The sequence below is a fragment of the Carlito syrichta genome, unplaced genomic scaffold, assembly GCF_000164805.1.
Source record: "Carlito syrichta isolate Samal-C Ts95f unplaced genomic scaffold, Tarsius_syrichta-2.0.1 Scaffold304533, whole genome shotgun sequence".
NCBI lineage: Eukaryota > Metazoa > Chordata > Mammalia > Primates > Tarsiidae > Carlito > Carlito syrichta.
In genome coordinates, this window is record NW_007248629.1 from 412,474 (window position 1) to 420,060 (window position 7,587).

Consider the following 7,587-nt stretch of genomic DNA (forward strand, 5'->3'; position numbering starts at 1 on the left):
TTTATACTTTTTTCCAGTGATTTATACATCCTTTTGACTTAGAAAACTGGAGTAGCTGAAATTTTGGAAGAACAGGCCTGTAGTTTAATTGCATTACAGCATTCTATAGGCAGAGATGAAGACTAGACATACTAACGCCCTTTCTTCAAGTATGCAAACGAATACACAGAAATGCTCAAAGATGTGCTAAAGCGTATATGGAGACGACTGTCTCTTGGATTTCCCGATTCCCGGAACAGCCTTGATCAGATTGTGCTGGTTCTGTTTTGGCCGATCTGAGACCCACAGGGTCCCCAGGTTTTCTGATTTCATCCACACCTCTTTGGGGAGGGCTCTCAGGAAAACGAGGGAACGTAACCCCGAGCTTAACGTGCTGTGGTGTGTGTAGAATGGGTGTGGCACTTGCCCAGCTAATGAGAGCTCAACTTTGCTGCCCAAGTAGGGGTGTTGGAAGAGAGCGTCATACTCACTTCTGCATTTCCTTCCTGGCTGAACGTCCTCGCAGTCACATGCGATCCCTCTGTGCTCAGGTCCCGAGCTACATTGCCACGTTTAGCGAATCAGGAAATAGTGAAACGTGTGTCTTGTGACACTTTCATTCCGAACTTAGACTCGGCTTGAACATTCAATAACAAGTGAATGAACGTAAATAAAAAAGGAGTCGAGACGCTAATAATCTGGATTGTTATCTAAAATAATCCACAGGCAAAAAAAAAAAAATTCCTATGTGAGGGGTTTTAATCAATTTCTCTCTCTCTAAGAACTCCTGATTCTCACAAGTAAGACTGATGGCTTCCTCTTTAGTGTCTCACCATCTGTTCCCCTCAGAAGACCCAAAACATTTTACTGTGCTTGTTTTATACACCTGTCTTTTAAAATGGGGAGTTTCCAGGGACAAGGACTGTGCTGCATTTATCATATGTCTATGTCCACATTAACTTTAACAACGCTGGCTCACAGCAGAGGCTAATATGCTTGTTTCACAGAGGTGGAACAGATACGTGCTTGTAGAGTCTATGCCATTAAGGATATCATACCAGGAAGGGGAGACGATGCCTCCATGTTTAGTGGCGCCTCGAGGGGGAGGCACAGGAGGCAGTCTGAGGACCCGGGAATGGCAGAGACAAGACTGTCCGACGTTTAAGGCAGAGATTTTTAAATATTAACTGAGAACAACCCTTGATGGAAACTAACCAACTATATTTAAGATCTTATGGAAAAGGGGCCCGTGGGAAAGAACTCTGGTCACTCATGGGATCACTGAGAGCCGCAGTCTTTACCCGAGTAAACGCTTTCCACGGGAGAGTAAGCATCTAAGGAAACACCATCCACTGTCTGAGCTTAAACTAAAGAGCACCTCCTACCCAGTCTCGTGGGCAGGTATCTTCCTAGAATAAAAACAGCCTTGATTCCCGGCGTCGTGCTCTAATCCTCGAACCATCCAAATCGTGTGACTAGCTACTTTGGCCTTGCTTCTGTGCCTACGAATTCTGGCGATTATACCTGAACTCACACACTCACTTGCAAGTAGACAAAACACTAGCCTGAGGACTTGGGTATCCGTTTATACAAGGCAGTTATACTTCATACCGAAAAGGAATACACCGGCGTTCTAATCGGCCTCTGTGGATCAGGCGAAGGTAAGTTCGCCTCCGGCCGACGCCACCCACGTGGCATCCTGACACTCCGGTCGTTCAGCTTGTGCACCTGAGGACCAGGGTGAGACTGGAATGCGTCCCCCAAGATGGCTCCTTCCCGAGGGTGCTGTGGTCTCCCCTAAGCATCACAACCCCAGCGCCTCAAGAGCTGTCGCCTTTTCTTCAAATGGCTGCAAAGATTATGTGCTTAACACTATGCTTCAAACCACTAGAGAGGGATCCAAGATAACATCTAATTAAGTGAGAAATTGTTTGGCACAGACTAAAAGTGCTACAGAAATTCCGAGGGAGTAAGGATCATGGTGGTGGGCAATTATCCAGGGAGAGCTTCCCAAAGGGCTGTGGCACCAAGAGGGAACTTGACGTCTGGGCGAAGTGTGGGCGGGTGGGAAGGAGGAGAGGGCATATCTGACAGGACAACACGAGTCTGCCGATGGGAGGCCAGAACGCTGGGTCACATGGCCAGGACTGCAGTCTGGGTCAACGCTCTCTCTTACTTCCCTCAGAATCAAACCTGGAGATTGATGAGAAAAGCGGGAAATCAGCCTTCTTATTTAAGCTTTGAGGAGAAAGCATGAATAAAACAAAGTAAAATGAATCCCAGTGTCCTATCGTGGGCCTAGTCTGAGAAAAAGGATATTAACCTGTGAGTTATTTGCTTTTTAAGACCAGTTTTTTTAAGTTGCCGTTAATGCAATGAAAAAGTTTATACAAACTTTTAAAGCACACTGGGAAGTCCTAGCCAGAATAATCAGGCAAGAGAAAGAAATAAAAAGGTATCCAAATGGCAAAAGAGGAAGTCGAATGATCTCTCTTCGCCGAGGAGATGATTCTACATGTAGAAGGCCCTAAAGATTCTGCCAAGACACCTTAGACCCAATGAGCAACTTCAGTTGAGTTTCAGGATACAAAATCGACATTCAGAAGCCAGTAACATTTCTACACATCAACAACATTCAAGCTGAGAACCAAATCAAGGATGCAGGTCCATCTACAACAGCTACAAAAAAACCTAAAATGTCTGTGAATACATCTAACCAAGGAGGCTAAAGTTCTCTACAACACAACCTACAAAACACTGCAAAAAGAAATCTTAGATGACACAAACAAATGAAACAAGAAATCTTAGATGACACAAACAAATGAAAACGTTCCATTTTTATGGATCTAAAGAATCAGTGTTGTCAAAATGTTCATACTATCCAAAGCAATCTAAAGAGTCAATGTAATTCCTATCAAACTATCAGTGTCATTTTTCATAGAATTAGAAAAAACAATTCTAAAATTCACATGGAACCAAAAAAGAGCCCAAACTGCCAGAGCAATCCTAAGGAGAAGCCAAGGAAATCACATAATCTGACTTCAAACTTTACTGCAAGGCTACAGTAACCAAAACAGCATGGTACTGGTACAAGACTAAACAGACAGACCGACGGAACAGATCAGAGAATCCAGGAATAAAACCACATATCGACAACCAACAGCTCTTCGACAAAGTTGACAAAAATAAACAATGGGAAAAGGACACTCTATTCAATAAATGATGCTGGGAAAACTGGCTAGCCATATTCAGAAGGATGAAACTGGACTCCTATCTCTCACTATATACAAAAATTACCTCAAGATCAATTAAATTACCTCAGGGTCAATTCACTTAAATGTAAGACCTCAAACTATAAAAATCCTAGAAAAAAAAATCTAAGAAATACTCTTGTAGACATTGATCTAGGCAACCAATTTATGACTAAATCCTCAAAAGTAAAAGCAACAGAAACAAAAGTTGACAATTGAGACCTATATAAGCTAAAGAATTTTCGCACAGCAGAAACTGTCAACAGAATAAATAGGTAGTCTGCAGAATGGGGAAAATCTTTGCAGATTACAAATTTGTTTCTTTGTGACAAAGGCTTAATATCCAGAATCTATAAGAAACTTAAACAAATTGGCAAGAGAAAAACAAATAACCCCATTAAACGGTGGGCAAAATACATGAACAGACACTTCTCAAAAGAAGATATGCAAGCGCCCAACAAACAAATGAAAAAATACTCAGCATCACTAACCATCAGAGAAATGCAAATCAAAACCACGGTGAGGTACTAGCTCATGCCAGTCAGAATGGCTACTATTAAAAAGTCAAAACCAACAGTTGTTGGTGAGGTTGTGGAGAAAAAGGAAAGCTCATACCCTGCTGGGAATGTCAAGTAGTTCAGCCCCTATGGAAAGCAGTTTGGGGATTTCTCAAGGAACTCAACAGAGAAGTACCACTTGGCCTAGCAATCCCAGTGCTGGGTATATACCCAAAGGAACATAAATCATTCTACCAAAAAGATACCTGCACTTGCATGCTTATTGCAGCACTATTCACAATAGCAAAGACATGGACCCAACCTAGAAGCCCATCCACAGTGGACTGGATAAAGAAAATGTGGTACACCTACCCCATGGAATACTGTGCAGTCATAGAAAAGAACAAAATCATGTGCTTTGCAGCAACATGCATGCAGACTGTTCTAAGAGAATTAACGTAGAAGTAGAGTACCAAATACCACATATTCTCACTTAGAAGTGGAAGCTAAACACAGGTACACAGGGTCATAAAGTGGGGAACAACAGACCCAGAGGGCTCCTCAAAGTCCCCTTGATGTGCAGAAATGCTTCTGGCTTTTGAACGTCGATTTTGTATCCTGAAATTTGACTGAAGTTGCTCATCGGGTCTGGGCGTCTTGGCAGAATCTTTGGGGTTTTCTACATGTAGAATCGTACCATTGGTGAAGAGAGATCATTCAGCTTCCTCTTTTGCTATTTGGAGGCCTTTTTATTTCTTTCTCTTGCCGGACCGTTCTGGCTCGGACTTCCCAGTGGCAAGTGGGAGCGGGAGGGCTGAAGAACTATTAATACCTCCTGGGCCCCACGCTCACTATTTGGGTGACGGGCTTGACAGTCGCCCAGGCCTCTTCATCGTGCAATGTGCCCATGAGACAAGACTGCACGTGCACCCCGTGAAGTTAAAATTTAAGAAATCAAGCCAACTGAGAAGACAAAAGACAACATCAAACACCAAAGTAGGAAAAGCAAGTTCGAGTGTCAGAGTAACATTATGTATCATGCTCAATTTTTTCTAGAGACCAACATCACAGGAAAGAGGGCTTTGCTCCAATTCCTGATAAAATAAAATTTCCTATTGTCTTTCTTTCAATTACTCTAAAAAAATCTTTACAGGTAGAAAAAAGTATTATTTTTGAAAATGTGACATGTACAGTGGGAAAAAGTCAGACGTTCATGGGTTTTCCTTATTTATTTATGTTTTTTAGTAATACCTCAGCTCAGGGGAGATAAAAGAAATCGGAAACAACCCAAAGGGTCTTCTCGTGGGCCAATCCCGACGCGTCACCTCATCCACCTGCCTCGTGGTGGGACTGGGTGGTGGAAAGTGGAGCCAAGTGGCGAAGGGAAGAAAGAGAGAAGAGAGAAGCACGAAGAAGAGAGACCAGGGGAAGCAGGAAGGGGAAGCGGCTTGAGCCTGCTCCAAGGGCTGGCTGGGGGGCCACTGGCCGCAGACGCCCTGCCCTCTCCGTTCCTGGTCTCTGGCAACACTGCCTCCTTCCTTCCCAGCCTCTTCACCCTCCCTGGAAGTCTTGCCCCTGGACTGGGCCCAGCAAGAGCACCGTGTTTCCTGAAGGGTTACGCTCGTCACACAGTGACACAGCAGAAGCACCCCACAAGAGTGTCCACTTGTGCGTCGTGGTGAGAATGTGCAGGCTCAATGCCAGCCTTGGGGCGATGCACCCACCAAGCAGCTCCGGGGGGAGAAAACATTTAAGTCTAGGACGGTGATGGTCATCGATGCAGGAGTTCCTTCTGACTTGCTCCTAGAGATGTCCCTAGTTTTTTAAGAAAATTATTTTATTTTAAAGACATGGGGTACAATTCAGGACTAGGTGTACAAGTGATCATCGTACAGGTAAAGCTTGGGCCGCCCTGTGGCCCCCACTCTGCCTGATTTGAGATCAGGTACGCTTATTCATGTTATGTGTCCCTCCCCACTCCACCAGTTTCCGGTTACTGCCAATCCCTTTCTTATAGCATTATGGTAAATGTTCAGGGTCCGCTTATAAGCGAGAACATGTGGTACTCAGTTCTTTGTTTCTGAGGTAGATCACTGAGTGCTATAGACTCTAAGTTCATCCAAGTGGCTGTGAAGTCCACACTTTTTCCTTTGTTGTGGCTGTGTAATATTCCATCATGCATATACACCACATTTTTATCTAGTTCTCTTTTGATGGGCAGCATGGTTGGTTCCGTGTTTTTACTGTTGTGAATAATGCTGCAATAAACGTGTGTGCAGGTATTGTCCCTCTTTTTCTATCTGTGTCTGTCTTTCTTACACACACATGCTTGTGTGTACACACCTGCAAACTTAAAAAAAAATAACGTCAAGCTTTCTTAATGATCTAAAAGGAATGTTGCCTCCAAGATATAGAGGACTTTCAGAAAAGTTTCACTTCATTTCCATTTTTTTTTTTCTTTTTTTTTTTGAGTTGGAGTCTCACTCTGTCGCCCAGGCTGGAGTGCAGTGGCACACTCACAGACACCCCAGCGTCAACCTGCAGGGCTCCAGCAATCCTTCCACCTTAGCCTTCCAAGTAGCAGGAACTACAGGTGTGCGCTACCACTAATTTTTAATTTATTGTAGAGACGAGGTCTTGCCAAGTTGCCTGGGCTGATCTTAAACCCATGGGCTCAGGCAATCCACTCGCCTCGGCCTCCCAAAGTGCTGGGATTACAGTGAGCCACCATACCTGGCCTGTATTTAACTTCTGAAAGACATACAGAAACATAAATCTTCCACATTTAAGTGGCACAATAGTGACATACAGACAATCTTGAAGAATAACTCTTCAATACTTTGAAATTCTCATCAACAACCTTTTCTCAAGAAAGCTATAAAAGGAGTCAGTTTTGTCTGAGTCAGAGCAATTTTCTCTAACTAACAGCACCTTCTGGACCCATGAAAAACTGACATGCTCCATGACAGATCACATTTGGGATGTGGTTCATAAACAACTCCAGCAAGACTTCCATGTTTATTTCCTCATTTAGATCCAGTGCAAACCTCAGCAATCTATGACCCAAGGGTCAAGTCTGGCCCAAGGACTGTTTCTGTCAGTAAAGTTTTATTGGCACACAGACACACTCTTTTGTCTACATGTTGTCTATGGATGCTTTGGGGCCCCAAGTACAGAGCTGAGTCACTCTGACAATAACCCATGGCCCACAAAGCCTCGCGTATTTACTCTCTGGTCCTCGACAGAAGAAGTTTGCTGAGCCCTGGGCCAGAGGCATGGTTTCTCTCTTCCGCCACTCCTTTGACTGAAAGTCAAGAGATGTGGATTTTATTTTCACTCCATTCCGCCAGGGCCTGTGTGACCTTGGGCCCATGACTGCTTTCCTCAGGTTTGGTTTTTTATCAGTAACATAAGGGGGGGGAGCGCGGGGGGGGGGGGGCAGGCACAGCCCAGGTGATCACCTGTACTTGATGAATTCTCTCTGGATTCCTGTATGCTAAGGGGATTTAGCTCTTTCCCCATATTACTTTTTTAAAGGAATAAAAATCAACCCTAAAAAAAGTCTTTCTTCAAACCCCCAGTGTGCACTGAAACTTCACCTCACTCCAAGCACTCAACACCGAGGGCACCCCCTTCTGCTGTACACGGTCATGCCAGAAAGCTGCCATGAGGGCTGGAGAGAGAATCCAAACAGCAGTGAGATGCGTCTTAGACAAGGCAGTCCTCAACTCCCTCCTAGAAGAGTTGCTCTGCATTGCTTGTTCCAGAGACAAACGCTCTTTTTCATGGATTTGGGTAAGTGAGCGCTCCACCTCTTCTGCCCCTCTGGGATCCCGGGGGGGGGGGGGGGGGGGGGGGGG